The 18,777-nt window shown below is 38.0% G+C and overlaps 1 non-coding gene across 1 annotated transcript; it reads left to right on the top strand.

Moving 5' to 3' along the window:
* The first annotated feature begins 1,273 nt into the window (after positions 1-1,273).
* Positions 1,274-1,360, top strand: LOC125081540 (small nucleolar RNA SNORD116). The gene has a single exon (XR_007121737.1). It is a non-coding gene; the product is annotated as a small nucleolar RNA SNORD116 (small nucleolar RNA).
* The last annotated feature ends 17,417 nt before the right edge of the window (positions 1,361-18,777 follow it).

Here is an 18,777-nt window from a genome sequence, read left to right as displayed (position 1 = left end):
TTTGCCCCTTTAAACAAATCTAAACAAGAGAACTTGATTTGACATCGCTTTTCGTGATGACGATGGTAATGATGTTGCATTTTATTTCTCTTTATACATTATACCTTACCAAGTTTTCTCACCTAGTGTTCCACTCCAGGTAACTGGAACATGATCGCCTTGAAACTCATGGACTAGGACTACATAGGGCAGAATGTAAGGAAGCAGCAGAGACCGCAGAGTGCCCTTTTACATTTCATGCCACCATTAGCTGAGGGTTCTTGCATGGCTGAGTTTTATGTTCGTTACAATGTTTATGCAGTTTAAAGGATATAGCAAATTCAGCACTTGGGGGAGAAAAGGGTTATCAAGGTGTAGACAGTTAAAGTAGATTGCCTAGCCAAGAGAAATTGCTGCAGGCTCTGTAGCAAGCACAGGTGGTTCTGTCACCATTGCCCACTGCCTCCAAGTCCAGCAGGAGGAATAAATCTAAGGATAGCCCTTGCTGTTTAACCTGATCTGCAGTCTCCTTTAAAGGAGTCCACCTGTGTGGGTCAAGATGTTTGGTGAGAGAAGGTTTCAGGAACATCCAGACATCTTGCTAACCTGGACAGTTTGGCCAGATGTAAGCTCTTTTAGTGAGAAAGTAACTGAAACTTACAGAGAGAACAAATTCACTCTGTGGAGAAACAAAGCAATGCCAGTTACCCATACATTGCAAATAATTTCCCTAAGCAAGAGAATGGCTTCTACAACAAAAGCAAACCAAACCGCTTACCCCATGGGGTGGATCTCAGACTCTAGTAAGCATGCCCATCACCTGAAAACCTTGTTAATGTGCAGATTCCAAGACTGCCACCTCCAACCCTCTTTCAGATAAGCTAATGTTATCTTTCTTTTAACCAGGAATTTGAGGTGATTCTGACGGGTACTATGCTTTGAGAAACAATATGTAAACGATGTCAGTAAAATACGTATTTGGCCCAGGAGGAGGGTTGATGACCACTGTGTTATTTTCAATGACTTCCTTTGCCACAGGATGGGAATGGAAGTGGCTCCATTCCTGCCTTGGCACTAGAGAATCTCTTCAGCTTTCTGAGTGAGCGTCAGCGACCTCATCTTCTAAGATGTGCTTTGCAGAATACACAAGGTTACATGGAAGATTTTTTCAAATAACTGTATGCAACACCAAGGTCAAGTGTTTATTTTGCTAAGGAATGAAATGTTAAGGAAATTTTCCAGCATCACTTACAATGTACAGATACATACTTCAACTCAGAACTACCATATATCCTGATCAATGATGACTCCCACATACACATTCCTTGGAAATTGGAACAAAATGAGTGAGGAAAAAAAAAAAAAAAGAATTACAATGTCTTTTCTCCTTTACTTGATTATTGAAAATGACTTAAGTCAGCTCCTCTAAAAGGTATTCCTACGGTATGAACTCCTCGATGAAGATGTACAAGTTACAAATGGCATCAATTAAAAAAAATAGCCTTGCAAAACTGAACTTGGTCCATCAGTGTGAGAAAGGAATACTGCTCAATTTGCCCCAATTTTTCTAAGTGGCTTAAGTTAACTTGAAAATTGAGTCCACGTTCCTCATCAAGATAAGCCAAAATAATAAAGGCAGGCATGCTGACCTAAGTAAAGATGAGAGGGCCTTGGAATGGGACAAAGAAACGCCAAGTGTGCACTAAATCAAAGCTCTGAGTCATCTTAATACCTCAATCCCCTCATCCATAAAATGGGGATTAATAATGTTTTCCTCCCCTTGAGGGTTGTTTAAAAGGGATAACTAACAAAGTAAATGGTTGTAAATTATTTTGCGGGCCTGCTGTGCTGCTGTCAAATAGGAAAATTTCGATTTAAAAGCTGAGATCTTTAGAAGCTCCAAAATATTATAAAGCAAGTCACATTTCATGGCTAATTTAAAACATCAGGGGTTCACACAAGTTGCTTATAATGATGTTTTCCAATTCCCATGTTATTTGATGATTTACACAGCTTCAACTTTTATGGTTGAATCCAGCCATTCCTGTCTGGCCATGATTCTCTTTTATCAATACTACCAGCTCACATAACTGTCTATCTCTTTGGGGGATTAAACACTATTTTTTATCTGGACCTGGAAAGAGTAAATTCAGAGATGATAAGAAATTTTGGGTTGCAAGTCCCATGTGTTATTTATTTAGATCAGGAAAAGAGCTGTTATAGACAGCTTTAGGAAGACTTTTTAAAGCCCTGATAAAATCTTTGTGTGTCACATGGAATGATACTGAAAATATTTTAATACCTTAAAGCTCTTATGTTTGAACTAAAAGTTGGAACTAAACTTTCAGTAAAAGAGTCCAATTTTCCTTCTGGATTTTTGGCCTTCAAAAGACAAAAACCAAGCCAAGAAAATAAAATAACAAAAAAAAATGATTGCACCAAATCTTCAAATCACAATATTAAGGTAAACAGTATCTGTACACTGAAAAGGAACCAGAAGAATTGAGAAACTGCATGGAGATGGTATAAAAGATGTTCAGGGTTTGCCAAAAGTAATTTATACTAAGAACTGGGCAGGGTATTAGATAAAAATACAAATTCCCAGACTCTACTCTAGTCCTCCTTGCATGAGAATCTTGAGGAAAAAAAAAGCCCTGGAAATCTGAATTTTCAGCAAGTTTCTAAGATTCTTGCTACATAAGTTATTGTCAGTGGACCAGCACCATCAGCATCACCTAAAACTTGTTAGAAATGCAGAATACCAGCCTCCGCTCCCAAGCTCTAAATCAAGACCTGTAATTTAACAAGCTCCCCAAGGTATCTGTATATACACAGAAGCGCTGCCCCAGATGATCCCTACATTCTGACAAGCTCAGGAGAGAAGTGTAATGGAATGAGCCCAGTGATTAAGGTTCGGGTCAATCCCTCTCTTGGTCGCTAAGCTCAGAGCTTCTCCCTGCAAAGGCCTGGGAGTAAAAAAGAGATTGTGAGTTTGGCATCATCATTTTAACTACAATGAACCATCCAAGACGTTCTTCCTTCAAAAAAAGAGAGAGGAAAGACTGGCTAGACAAGAATTGTTACTGAACAGTTGTCTAGGACCTACCATGGGACAGGTAGGTGCCAGGCAGTGAGGAAACTGCCAGACTGCAGAGAACAAAGTGTACACACACACACACTCACAGGCGCACCTATAAACCTGGTACAATCTGAGATCAGGGCACTGGACCAATGACAATTCCCTGGTTGTGAGAGTGTGCTAGTTATGCCTCGTGTTGCCATTCAGAGACACTGAGTGCAAAGTATACAGGATCACTCTGCACTATTTCCTACAAGTGCAAGTGAGCCTACAGATCTATTAAAAAGTTAGGGAAAAACACAAGAAAACCCCAAGCCCACAACAAGGATCCTCATTTTGCGTTTGGGGTTGGGAAGTATAAGTAATTTGTCCAAATGTCCTTACTAATAAAATAGTTGATTTCTGAAACAGTAGCCTATGGTGGATGGTGCATCAAAAAAGAAATTTGCAGACTAGACTGCATTTCTGTGTCTTCTATATTATGCTTTGGAGTACGAATGTCACTGCTTGTATCCTATTCATTAATGCAGGCACTACTGAATCGACATACTGTATTAATTCAGCATAAATCAAAGCAGGCAGAAAAAGGGAAAAATAAATCTATTATAAAAACTATTAGATCTACTATCAGGGAACAGGAAATGAAATTTTTTTGGTTTTTTTTTTTTTAAGATTTTATTTATCTACTTAAGAGAGAGTGAGTGAGAGTGAGCATGAGTGGGAGAAGGGGCAGAGGGAGAGGGAGAAGGAGACTCCCCACTGAGCAGGGAGCCTGATCCAGGGCTGGATCGCCGGACCGTGGGACCATGACCCAAGCTGAAGGCAAATGCTTAATCGACTGAGCCACCCAGGTGCCCCAGGGAACCAAGGGTTTTAAAAGAAAAAAATAACTCGGGGCGCCTGGGTGGCTCAGTGGGTTAAAGCCTCTGCCTTGGCTCAGGTCATGATCCCAGGGTCCTGGGATCGAGCCCCACATGGGGCTCTCTGCTGAGCGGAGAGCCTGCTTCCCCCTCTCTCTCTGCCTTCCTCTCTGCCTACTTGCGATCTCTCTGTCAAATAAATAAATAAATCTTAAAAAAAAAGGAAAAGAAAAAATAACTCATTTTAAAATTTCAACCTCTTTCTTTTACACTTTAAAGTGGAAATATTTTGCTTCTTAAGAGGAACAAGCACTATATATCCACTCCAAATTGTAAATCAAAGTCAATAGAAAATCTTTTCATCTTGGAAGGACTACTTCTTTAATGTTGTTTTTATAAGTATTTCTAGTAAAATTTGTTTACTTTAAAGAAAGAAAAAGAGAGAAAGGCAGGAATGAAAGCAGGAATTAAGGATAAAAGGAAAGAAGGATAAGAGGAAAGAAGGAAGAAAAAAGGCTAATAAAAGAAGTGAACCATATTGTAAGGGCTGAACAATACACTGGACAAACAATACACAGAACAAAAATAAGAAATTCATAAAGTAAACAATCAGTTAATAGAATTTTGTTTTAAACATTCCCCCTCAACATGAGGATACACATTCTTTACCTATCAAATTGAAAAATATATAGTTAAAAATTGTAAGTTCTGCTAAAGAAGTGGCAGTATAAAGCTATCTTGTACTTACTAGTGGAAATGGAATTGGCATAGCCTTTCTGGAGTAACCTAGATAGTATGCCTCCAAAAGTGCAAAGACTTCTATGCAAGGACATTCATCATGTCATCTAATGGTAAAAAATTAGAAATAATATTAATGTCTGACAGTGATCCATTAAGTTATGAAACATCATAATGGAATGAAAAGTTATTTAAATAACATATTTGAATAATATTTATTGACCTGGAAAGTAATGACTATGTTAGAAATAAGTATTTTAAAATACTAAGAATGGTGGTTTCTGGAGGGTGAATTATTTTCTTTAAATAAAGGATTTTCTAGATTTCTCTCAAAAAACACACTTTAAGAAAGGATGGCTCTGAGGTCTACACTGGAAAAGAAAGAGAATCTTTCTGGGGAGGTGCCTGCCTCTCTCTGTGATTCCCATTTTTCCCACTAAGTTAGGTACCTATGAGCAGAAAAGGAAAATAAAGAAGGTCAAGAAAAGCTCAAAGATTGGACAAAGGGCTGGAGGTATGTCCCAGTCAGCATTTTTTGAAGACAATGAGGTATGGCCAGTAAAGAAACCAGGACTGTCAGTCATGTGAGCTCTGCTTGCCCAGCCCCTTTGTTAAGAGTAAAAAGATGAGATATTTCCCAATCATCAGTGGACTCATCCATTTCCATGCTTTTCTGTGTTTTCCTTTCCCTAAGTTTCTTATTAAAAGCTTGTATGTAAAAGTTCCATCTTGTTTTGCCTTGTTTTCCCCACCTTGGTCAGGCTAGCCGAAGCATAGAGTTACACCTGTGGGAGGTCAATGAGACAGTGGTTTCAGGTGCCATCCCTGCTTGGGACCAGGAAGGGGCACTTGGAGATGAGGAACACTGAAGAGGTTAGCCAGCTGCAACTGCAGATGTTCCTCCCTTTTCCTTTTGGATTTGGCTTCTAGTTTACACCCAAAATGAGCAAGATTCTGGCAGTAATTTACAATGTCACAATAATACTGAAATAAGGGTGTCTTTAAATATGACATCAAAGGAGTTCTTGAACAAAAATGGATATTTAAGCAACAAAAGTCTATTGACTTCTTACATTTTTACAAGGCAAATGTTTGGCATCTGTGTATGTAAATGAACGTACGTGTGCAGGGTATCCGTGTGTGTTCAATGGTGAGATTTCTTCCCTCCAAATGAGCATAAAGCAGAGGACTCCAGCTCTAATAAAAAGTTGAACCTCTTCTTGAACATAAAGCAAATAGACCAGTCATCTCAGGGAGAAGAAAAGGACAAATATAGGCAATTGCTTAAAATTTAGCCCAACCCACGATAACTATCAAGGCCTGTGCCTTCCTCTCCCATGTTAAAAGGCAATTTTGGATGCTGTTCTTGCTCTGAGTCCTTCAGGGAATTGGCACACATAGGAATTTCTATATACTATATGTGAACACAGGAAATAATTAAGAACTACTGAATAAAACCCCAAAACACAATACTTAAGGTAGTAAAGAATATGGGACAGGAAGGAGAAAAACTAGGCAGGGAAAGCATCTCATAATTGTTCTTATTTCTGTACAAATAGTTTATAGAAGGTGTTCTACTTTGATTTCTGATAAAAAAAAAAAAAATCAAGATGTAAATAATGCCGAGTCATGCAACAGTGGTCAAATTCTGTCTGAGAACATTCAATATTTTTAAAAGAGTCAGCCCACAGAGGTGAAACTCAAATTATTCACTGGATCAAACAAGTTAAGAGGTAATAAGTGGAGTTTCATAAATTAACAAAATAATATTGGACTTCTGAAAGTCTCTTCTTCCAGTTTGCCTTTTGATTTTCACAGATTTTCTCTCTTCACACTCAGAAACATCCATCATCATAGAAAGCTTACATAGACTTAATATATAAGTGGCTTCCCTTTGCTGAGTGCCAACAGCTGCATATTTCTATACATATATAGTGTTAGAGTCTGTGCAAAAGAACATGCTTACATGCATCTATTACTTCAGTAAAAGGCCTCTATATTTACTGTTAAGACGAGCTGACTGTTACTTATTTTTTTTTAAGATTGTATTTATTTATTTGACAGACAGAGATCACAAGTAGGCAGAGAAGCAGGTGGGGGGGGGAGAGGCTCCCCGCTGAGCAGAGAGCCCGACGCGGGGCTCGATCCCAGGACCCTGGGATCATGACCTGAGCCAAAGGCAGAGGCTTTAACCCACTGAGCCACCCACGCACCCCCTGACTGTTACTTCTTAGGAAAGGATTTCTTCAGCCTTAAAACATAGCTTATTTCCTCGTTATTTAGCAACACAATCACCCATTGAGTCCTTAAGCCCCCATTCAAAATCAGTGTTGATCTAGGGTGAATGTTGATCTTGGGTGACCATATAATGTATTGGACAAACTGGAACACTTTTGACAGGAAATGGAGACACTCAATAGACAGGCAAACCTGGACGCCTGGTCACCCTAGTCCTGTCCCAAACTCAATAGCTGCTTTTTGGTGCATCCTTCATATTGCAATCACTCTAGAACCAAATAAGACGCAATTCATTTTTCCTACAATTTAAAAAAAAAAAAACCTTTTTTAAAGGCCAAAATTCAGAAAGGCAGAATGACAGTAATGTAAATGATTATAAGGGGATAGCAGGAAAATTATTCATTCCTACCCACTCTCTCCGGGTTTGCTCCTTTCTGGCTCAGAGACCCTTTCTGCCTGTACTTTCTGGCCCCGTCATGCTCCTGCCAGGCTGCAGGCTACACACAATAGAGCATTAAGTGAGTTACAATACCAGCAAAGGCCTTATGAGGTGATTATTTCAAATAGAAATGGGATGCAAAATCTGTCACAGAGCCACTGTGGAGAACATGATTCTCCTAGAAAAAATGAAAATTTGTCTTTACATCTGTTTGCAGTTTCAGTGCTGGAGAAACCAAATCTCAGACTACTTTATCGTTCTTCCCTTCTTTTCCCTTGATACCTGCTCCCGCTACTTATACATACTTTTGAATGTCTTGAAGCACTGGCTTTCTCACTCTTATTAGTCTTCCCTTTGCCACTCCTAGAAGATTCAACCTTTAAAACTTGCAGATACACATACACATTTGCATTCTTAAAATGTACAGAGTAATGAGAACCTTAGTTCGTTTTCTGCCTCTTTCATTTTGGTATCTGACATTCCCGTGGATATTTTTTAGTATACATCCAGAGACATCAAGCTGAGTGATTTTCGGAAAGATAAATTAATCCTGAGAAAAGAAGCCACCATCTATTCTGTACTTGCCACATTTCTGGTAATGGAGGGGGAAAATAAATAAGTTATTACTTCCAGAGCAAAAGAAAGGAATAAGATGAGAAAGGGAATTAGAATCTCATTCTATATATGGCCCTCTATCTGTCACCAAGTAGCTCTTAAAAGGATATTGCTCTAAGCCAAAGCATTATTTTTTTAATGTAAAATTTCATCTAGGTATGACAAATACAAGTTTACTGTTCAACGAATTTTCACAAACTGAACATACCTATATATTCAGATTGCAGATCAAGAAATAGGACAGTAATAGCACCTCAAGCTATCTCCATGACCCCACCTAATCAGTATACCTCCTTCCCCATAGATCACAATTATTAACTTCCATTACCATTGATTAGTACTTCCTGCTTCAGGACTTTATCATATGATATGAAAACTCTTTTTGCATCTGGATGTTTTTAGTTAATATCAGGTTTTTGAGATTTATCCGTGTTGTTTCATTTAGTACTCATTCATTCTCACTGATGATTGATATTTCCTTGTATGATTATATCACAATTTATCTACTCTATAAATGTTGATGGACATTTAGGTTGTTTTCAGTTTGGGGCTAAGACCAAGAATCATGCTACAAATCTTCCTGAGTAAGTCTTTCAGTGTCTATATATTGGATGCAAGAACAGAACTGCTAGTCAAATGGTATTTACATTCTTCCAAGCAATTTCTCAACGGACTTATATTACTTTAGTGCATAAGAGTTCCCATTGCTCTACATTCTCATCAAAATTAGTACTGCCTGGGGGCCCCTGGGTGGCTCAGTGGGTTAAGCCTCTGCCTTTGGCTCAGGTCATGATCTCAGGGTCTGGGATCAAGCCCCGAATCGGGCTTTCTGCTCAGCAGGGAGCCTGCTTCCCTCTCTCTCTCTCTCTCTCTCTGCCTGCCTCTCTGCCTACTCGTGATCTCTCTGTCAAATAAATAAATAAATAAAATCTTTTAAAAAAAAATTAGTACTGCCTGCCTTTTAAATTTCAACCATTCTGGTGGGTGTGTAGTACTATCTTATTTTGGTTTTAATTCAAATTTCATTGATTACTAATGAGATTGAAGTATCTATTTACATGTTTATAACAATTTGAGTGTTCTCTTTGTGAAAAGTTAGTTCAAATATTTTTTCCATTTTTCTACTTGGTTGTCCTTCATTTTTTTATTTGTAGGAATTCTTTGTATATTCTAAATTATATACATATATGGTTTATGCTTTGTGCTTTTGAGATGCTATTAATGTTATAAAATATTCTTTAAAAATTTCCTCTAGAGGAGCGCCTAGATGGCTCAGTGGGTTAAAGCCTCTGCCTTCGGTGCAGGTCATGATCCCAGGGTCCTGGGATCAAGCCCCGCATCGGGCTTTCTGCTCAACGGGGAGCCTGCTTCTTCTTCTCTCTCTCTCTCTGCCTGCCTCTGCCTACTTATGATCTCTCTGTCAAATAAATAAATAAAATCTTTTAAAATAAAAAAAAAATTTCCTCTAGAAGTCTTACTGTTTTTATTTTACATTTAATTGGAATTTGACTGTATCCATTATGTGAGAGAGAAAGTAAATATTCATTTCTTTCACATAGATATCCATTTTTTAAATTTATCAATTTCTAGAAAAACTCATACTTTTCTCCCTACATTCAGTGTCACCTTTGTCATAAAATAAATGACTACATGTATGAAGCTCTATCTTTAATATATGAATATAAGGCTTTCTCATTTTGATATTTATGTATCCCAAAGTTTGTATATGCCTTAGGTTTTTATAAGTTAATACAAAATATCTTCTCATTCTCTTGTAGGTTTTGTTTTGTTTTACTCATAGTTTTATCCTTCTTAAAAAGTGTGTTGCTTGTTCCCAAACATTTGGAAATATTCTAATTATTTTGTAACTAATTCTCAGCTTTAATTCTAATAAGATCAAAGGAAATAGTCTCATGATTTTTATTAACTTAAAATGTATTAATGTATCGAAACTTGAATAGTACAGCATTAATCTGATACCAATTTAGTTATAAAGTTCTTTTTTTGTGTCTACATGTTATAATTTTTCCTAACACTTAATTTTCAACATTTCTGTCTCAAAATTTTCTTTTGTTTAAGGTATATTTCTCTCAAATAGCTAATAGATGTATTTTGTTTTTCATCTAGTCTAACATTTTTCTTTTAATGGGAAAATTTATATTGTTTACATTTAATGCAATAACTTCTATACCTAGGTTTAAATCTATCATCGCATTTATTACTAGTTTTCCCCACATATTCTATCTTCCCTTCTTTCTTCTTAAAGCAATGGATAATAGGTTATATATTCTTTCATTCATAGGGAGAACATTAGAAATCCTTAATTTATTACAACTGGACATAAATTAGAATTTTACCACTTCCCAGCTAATGGTATGTCCTTAAAACACTTTATTTTCCTATCTCCTACCTTTTGTGTTATTATGGTATAAATTTTAATTCTAAATATGGTTCAATACCTTGAAACATTATTTGTATTATTATTTTCACTTAGGTTTACTCACATATCACCTTTCCCATTTTTCTTTTACTTTTCCTTACTTTTTTGTCTGCTATTGTTTTTCTTCTGCCCAAAGAGATTTTTTTCACATTTATTTTAATTCAGGTCTGCTGGCAACAAATTCTCTCAGTTTTTGCTTGTATAAAAATACCTTTATCTGTCTTTTAAAGGATATTTTTACTTAGCTCATAAATCTAAATTGGCAGGTATTTTTTTTTCTCCACACTTCAAAGATGTCATTTCATTTTCTTTTTACTTCTATTGTTTATATTAAAAATTCAGTTCTGTTTAGCTTTTTAGTGCTTATCCTCTTGGCTTCTAAGCCTCTTGCTCTGTGCAATTTAGGACTCAGCAAACACCCCAAAGGAAAAACTGTTGTAGACTGTGGACTTTCTTCTTTGCATTTCCCTTCTGTCTATAACCTTGGGCTCTCAAATCTTAGGTGTTTTGGCACTTTAAAGTTCCGATTTTTGTCTCCTTGGTCTCATAAGATTGTTTTAAACTATACTGGCTTCTCAGCCACCTCAGCTGACCTATCCATGGCTTCTGCGTCTCTCACTGTGTGCTTCTTAAGAGTCAATAAATGCTTTTCAGCAGAAAACAATGTGTAGAATGTTTGCCCAAGTCAATAGCCTTTCTTCTTTCCAAGATACCAGACTGTCAGGGCCTCGCTTGCTTGATGGGCCCTCTGATATCCTTAAACACACACACACACACATACATATATATATATATATATATATATATATATATATATATATACACACACACACATACATATACAGCTGAATTTTAAATACACACATTTAAAATTCAATAAATATATATATAACTTTATATATTTATTTATTTATTTCCTCTATTTATATATTTATATATTTTATATAAGCATTATATATAATATATATACTACATATATAAATATATATATATAGTGTGTGTGTGTGTATATATATATATATATATATATATTTTTTTTTTTTTTTTTTTTTTTAAATTCAGCTATTCCAGTTGTTCTTACCAGAAGCACTGGTCTACAACAAACCATTCCACAGATCTGGAAGCAGAAGTCAAAATGTTGTTTCTTGAAACTTTCCTATTTCCTAATGGTCTTTTCAAGAAGGTTATGGTAGATTTTAGTGTTAACAAGCATAAGCTTTCCCTTAGCAGTGGCATAATGTATCCCTATATTCATTGGCACCAGCCTGACCATCTGACTTCAACTAGAACCTTGAAGAGGCAGTTTGTGGATTGCCAAACCTGTTTTCTTTTTCTTTCTCTTTTTTTCTGAAATATTTTATTTATTTATTTGACAGACAGAGATCACAAGTGGGCAGAGAGACAGGCAGAGAGAGAGGGGGGAAGTAGAGAGCCCAATGCGGGGCTCGATTCCAGGACCCTGAGATCATGACCTGAGCTGAAGGCAGAGGCTTAACCTACTGAGCCACCCAGGTGCTCCCCAGGCCTGTTTTCTTTCTGCTTGAGACCAACAGTGATCCAGATACAGGCTGTTTTTGATTTTTGTTTGTTCATTTGTTTTTGTTTTTTAGATTTAATCAATTTATTTATTTGAGAGAGAGAGCCTGCACACAAGCAGGGCTAGGGGCTGAAGGAGAGAGACACAGAGAGAGAATCCCAAGCAGACTCCACGCTGAGGACAAAGCCCAAAGTAGGACTCCATATCAGGACCCATGAGATATGGCCTGAGTCAAAATCAAGAGTCAGACACTTAACAGACTGCACCAGCCAGCAGCCCCCAGGGACACACTGTTCTGTTAGCATGGATAGCCAAAGCTGACTGGACATGGACAGAGAGCATTTATTATTATTAGGGCCTAAAACTGGGGGTTGATTTTACTGCAGTGTAACCTACCTATCCTGACTGATACATGGGTACACAAAGGAAATGGGCACATATAATTCATGGGTCTCCTTCATGATGTATCACTATAGTGAGAACCCTTTGGGCCAAAGACTGCCTTAATAGAAGGAAGTTGATCACTAAGAGCCAACCTCTCATTTCTATACCCAGAAGAGTCTTTTGTTAAGATTTCTAAAGGCAAAGAAGATGGAATATATCCCAGTGTGTTTTTGACTTTGACCTTTCCCTAAAATATCCCATTATTAGAATTCAAACCATTATGCAAATTCAGTCATTGAAGAACTAGCTTCTTTTACCAGAAAAAGTCATTCAAAAGTTTTTTTTCTTTTCTTTTTTTTTAATATTTTTTATTTGACAGAGAGCGAGATCACAAGTAGGCAGAGAGGCAGGCAGAGAGAGAGCGGGGAGCAGGCTCCCTGCTGAGCAGAAAGGTTGATGCTGGGCTCAATCCCAGGACCCTGAGATCACAACCTGAGGCAAAGGCAATGGTTTAACCTACTGTGCCACCCAGGCACCCCCATTCAAAAGATTTCTAAGCTTTCTTTCACATCCGGTGGTAATGAAAACGTTTTCCCTGACCTATTAATTTCATGCAGTTGCTAGAAGGCTTATATGAGGTAAACACTTTCAGGTAAAAGAAAGCTTCATACAAATGCATGAAAGTAAAAAATATATATACATATGTATCCTCTTACTTACAATTATATTAACCCTAATTGTTTCCATTTTTAAAAATTTTTTTAAAGATTTACTTATTTATCTGGGGGGTTGGAGGGCAAAGGGAGAGGGAGAGAGTCTTAAGCAGGCTCCCATGACCCCCAACATCACAATCTGAGGCGAAACCAAGAGTTGTATGCTCAACTGACTGAGCCATCCAGGTACCCCCAGACTGACTTTTTTTATTACTGTTTTTTTAAGTAAGCTCTATGCCCAATGTGGGGCTTGAACTCATGACCCCAAGATTAACAGTTGCATACTCTACTAACTGATCCAGTCAGGTGCCCTAAGCAGACTGACTTTTAATAGGTTTAATTATGCGTTTTACTTTTCTACAGAAAAAATACCCACTTATTGTTTGCACTCAGGAGGTACCATTCTCTTCACCCTCCCTTGGCAAACTATTGGAAGGGAAAAATATTATACTGGAGTATAGTGGGAAAAATGGGAGGAAGTTTCCATGAGACTAATAAGGAAGATATGTAATATTTCCCTGAAGGTAGCTGAAGTCAGTAAAGAACTTTGTTTCATTTTTATTTTTAATGTTTGTTAATTTTCCCTACTATAAATGAATACATATTTGTCAAAACTATGGAACTTAGAGTACAATGTAAAGGGAAAATTTGGGTATTCATGTTCCATCTGTTTAGTGAACATTTCTTAATATTTGAGTTAAAATTTTAGTTATTTCTGCCTAGTATTTTTTAGGTACCTACATTATGTATGTTCATACTTTATATTTATGTTCATGATTTAAACAGTTTGATATCCTGCTTTTCACTTCACTATCATGAATATTTCCCCATACAAGTAAAATTTATTTAAAGCCAGTATTTATTAATTTTCCTTAATATCCCATTATTGGATTCATACAATTTTTTTTATAAGATTTTATTTATTTATTTGACAGACAGATCACAAGCAGGCAGAGAAGCAGGCAGAGAGAGAGGGGGAAGCAGGCTCCCCGCCGAGCAGAGAACCCGATGTGGGGCTTGATCCCAGGACCCTGAGATCATGACCTGAGCCGAAGGCAAAGGCTCAACCCACTGAGCCACCCAGGTGCCCCATACAATTTTTAAAGATTTATTTATTTGAGAATGAGAGAGAGAATGTGAGAGTGGTGGGGGGGCAGAGGGAAACAGAGAAAGAGAGAATGCCAAGCAGGTCCATGCTCATGACCCTCAGATCATGACCTGAGTCAAAACCAACAGCCAAAACCAACAGCTGCTTGACTGACTGAGCCACCCAGGTGCCCCTGATACAGTTTTTATAATATCATAATACTTAATGCAAAGGTAGAAATCATGGATTGAATTCAGTTTGGACACACCATAATAAGCCCTAAAACATAAAGATATGATCACTGTTTTCCATAAGCTTACAATCTGTACTATTCATCTAGAGCACTCAGAAACTAACTCAACAAAGTTTGCGTTAGGAAATCAACCTCCATTTACTTATTGCCTTGTGCCCTGTCATTTTCCTAAATTAGAAGTAGGCCTAGAAGGATGCCTCAGTGGCTCAGTCGGGTAAGCATCTGCCTTCAGCTCAGGTCATGATCCCGGGGTCCTGGGATTGAGTCACGCATCAGACTCCTTGTTCAGGGGGAGCTTCTCCCTCTGCTTCTTTCCCTCTTTGTGCTCACACTCTCGCTCTCTCTCTAACAAATAAAAAAATCTTAAAAAAAAAAAGTAGTAGGCCTAGAATATGACTGGATAACATAGAATGGTCTAAAGTTATACATATGCATATATGTATGTTTGCATGTAGACTCCACACCCAGCATGGAGTCCAACACAGGGCTCGAACACACAACCCTGAGATCAAGCCTTGAGCTAAGATCAATAAGCCAGACGCTTAACTGACAGAGTCACCCAGGAGCCCCAAGTTATACTTCTTTATTGACACAAGCTTCTTCCTTATCTATTTTTTCAACATTTGGAGAAAAAAATATACTGAGGAAAGTGAAAGAACTCAATAGAAGAAATAAGTTAAAGGTATATTAAAATGTTTTCTTTGGTATTATAGCTTAGTAAAACTGATAAGAATACCATATATATTTCAGGGTATCCACACCAAATGAGAAGCTATCTTTGTGCTCTTGTCTAACACTTGTAATATTGGGCTCACACTGAAACCCTACGTGTTTGTTTTCGACCCATGGATTTACACTTTTCTTTTGAACTCATGAATCAGTTGTTTACTCTGCCTGCTCTTCACATGGTCCAGATCTGACTGCAAAGAGGATCTCAATATAAGTGAAGATATGCATGATTCAGCCTAATTTTTTTTTAAAGATTTTATTTATTTATTTGACAGAGAGAGAGATCACAAGGAGGCAGAGAGGCAGGCAGAGAGAGAGAGGAGGAAGCAGGCTCCCTGCTGAGCAGAGATCCCGATGCGGGGCTCGATCCCAGGACCCTGAGATCATGACCTGAGCCGAAGGCAGAGGCTTTAACCCACTGAGCCACCCAGGCACCCCTGATTCAGCCTAATTTGATGAATGGGGTGCTTAATGCTGAAGTGGCTCAGAAGGGATTGCTTTGGATTAGAAGGGAATAGTTATGGGGCACTGCCACCTGCAAATTTGTTCATGGCTTTGCCTGAGTTTACAGCTGAGCTTTGGGCTGAAAAGCTCTTAAACATGATTTATCAATAGCTTCAGAAGTCTCCATGGGGTCTGCACTAATTCAACCAGGACTTTCTGCTACTGCAAAGAATTTAAGCACCACTTTTCAAGGGCATCCATGACCTTCACAGATCAATTTAACAGGTCATTACAAAGTTAGAAAACAAAAAAAAAATTTTTTTCAAAGCCACTCGACAAAGTATTTTTAATTGAATCTACAGTTTTATTCACATGGTACCATATCATACAGGTAAGAATTTGCTTCCTTCCTACTTTCTGTGATAGGATTTCTGTCACAGTTTTATTGTAATGAGAAGACACTCTCTCAGAGTTATAAAATCTACCCATCATATCAGAACTTCATTTGGAGGCAAAATCTGGGTTCCAGGTCATATAGCAGAGGACCACAACTAAGATGCTGCCAGCTATGTGATTAAATATTTTTTAGATTTCTTAACTTTGTGACTTCCATTAATTGTCAAGGAAGAAATATTGCTCTCTTGAGTAAGCATAGGATGAAGCTGTTTGGTTCACAAGTTTGAATTCTAATAGTTTAAATTCATTTATTAAATGTTCAAATATTATTTGAATGAATACATTTTAGAAAATGAAATAATCAGGGGTGCCTGGGTGGCTCAGTGGGTTAAAGCCTCTGCCTTCAGCTCAGGTCATGATCTCAGGGTCCTGGGATCGAGCCCCACATCGGGCTCTCTGCTCAGCAGGGAGCCTGCTTCCTCCTCTCTCTCTGTCTGCCTCTCTGCCTACTTGTGATCTCTCTCTCTGTCAAATAAATAAATAAAATCTTAAAAAAAAAAAGAAAAGAAAATGAAATAATCAGGCCTCCTGGGTAATGCAGTCGAGTCAGTTAAGCATCCTACTCTTGGTTTCTGCTTAGGTCGTCATCTCAGTGTTGTGAAATAGCCCTGGGTAGGGCTCTGTGCTCAGCAGGAGTCTGCTTGTCCGTCTCCCCTGCTCCTCCCTCTGCTCTCTCTCTCAAATAACAAATAAATATTTTTTAAAAAGTAGATCTTCTTGTTATTCCTTATGCTCCACAAGTAAGTGAAACCATATGATAACTGAGTCTCTCTGCTTGACTTATTTCACTCAACATAATCTCCTCCAGTCCCATCCATGTTGATACAAAGTTGGATGTTCATCCTTTCTGGCGGAGGCATAATACTCCATAGTATATATGGACCATATCTTCTTTATCCATTCGTCTGTTGAAGGGCATCTTGGTTCTTTCCACCGTTTGGCAACTGTGGCCATTGCTGCTATGAATATTGCAGTACAGGTGGCCCTTCTTTTCATTACATCTGTATCTTTGTAGAGGACATTGGGAGATGAAGAGGAGAAGTGAGATGGGGGAAATCAGAGGAGGAGACAAACCATGAGAGACTGTGGACTCTGAGAAACAAACTGACGGTTTTGGAAGGGATATGGGTGGAGGGCTGGGTGAGCCTGGTGGTGGGTATTATGGAGGGCACAGATTGCATGGAGCACTGGGTGTGAAACATAAACAGTGAATTTTAGAACACTGAAAAGAAATAAAACAAAATGAAAAAAAAAGTAGATCTTCTTAACATTATCACCATTATGATTTTATTTTTATTTTTTTAAAAGATTTTATTTATTTATTCGACAGAGATCAGAAGTAGGCAGAGAGGCAGGCAGAGAGAGAGGGGGAAGCAGGGTCCCCGCAGACCACAGAGCCAGATGCGGGGCTCGATCCCAGGACTTCGAGATCATGACCTGAGCCGAAGGCAGAGGCCCAACCCACTGAACCACCCAGGCACCTCACCATTATGATTTTAAAAGTTAGTGGTAAAATACTCTTCTCTACAAACAAACAACTCCCAGGGCAAAACACTCCCAACAGTCTAGCCATTGGTATATCACTATCCCCTCATTCCATTAATTGCTGCCTAGGTCTGCAAATATTAACTCATCAGAAATTCTCTTCTCCCTCTTTCTCTCCTGGAGAAACTTCTCACAACCCTTATACTCAGTTAATAGGTCTTCCATGAAAATGTTGCCAAAAACCCCAGTCAAAGTTCTTCGGGTGTTTTTAGTGCATTACCTTTACTCCTTCCACATACTTCTCTTAAAGCTCTCAACACATCATGTTGTATTCACTGACCACATGGCATTTTCTTATACCACACCCTCTCTCCATCTTCACCCTCATCACCACCCTGCATCCTTCTCATGGGACAAGGGCAATATTGGCACAAAAAGGGAGGCAATGTGCTGGGGTGTAGAACTCATGAAGACATAATAAAGGAACAGAATCTGAAAGACCCAGAGAGGGTACATCTTCTTCTCTAAGAGTGGATGAATTCCTTTTTAGGAAGCAATTTCTGAGGTTTTGACCTCAAAAGTAAACCCCAAAAGGTGAACCTAAAGGGAATCATTTTGAGAATTGCTTTGCCTTTACTCTGTTTCTCAACTGCCCATCTCCATGCTTTAGAGACTAAGGAGTAAAACATGCCTTATGAGGAGTGAAGATAGCTCTGTATTTGGTACAAAATCCTCAGGCAGGAGCAAAAAGTATCTACTTCAAGAGATTATTCCCTGTCTTTGGGGATTAAACCCAGCTATAGGCAACTGTGTGGTTAAGGAAGATAAAAGATTCATTCCGGGTGACAGACCACTAAAATATGATACATTCAGCAGAATTAAAAAAAAATAAGATCAATGTCATATTTCTGCTAGTGTCCCCTGCTTCCAGCATGGGACCTCGTGACTTTCACTGACTGTTCAATATATGATGATTGAATTAATTTTAAATATCACCTTAAGTGCCTTCTGGCGATATAAATACATCTGTAAAAATTAAATTCCCATTTTGGAATAACATCTCAACTTCTTATCTTCTCCACTAATTCACAGAAAACATGAATTTAGTAAGAAAGGAAAAACAAGCACACACTCCCGACTGTGTAGATGAATCTGGTTCTCTGAGTTCCAAGTCCCAAGTGGAACTTGCTTGTGACCATAAGCCTCTACCTTAAAGCAGCAGGCTTCGTTACTAGCTTTGTTGTTTTTAAAGATTTTATTTATTTGTCAGAGAGAAACACAACGAGAGAGGGAACACAAGC

Source organism: Lutra lutra, chromosome 11, assembly GCF_902655055.1.
Source record: "Lutra lutra chromosome 11, mLutLut1.2, whole genome shotgun sequence".
In the NCBI taxonomy this organism is placed as follows: domain Eukaryota; kingdom Metazoa; phylum Chordata; class Mammalia; order Carnivora; family Mustelidae; genus Lutra; species Lutra lutra.
The sequence above is the reverse complement of the archived record's forward strand: the minus strand, read 5'-3'. Positions and strand labels throughout refer to the sequence as shown.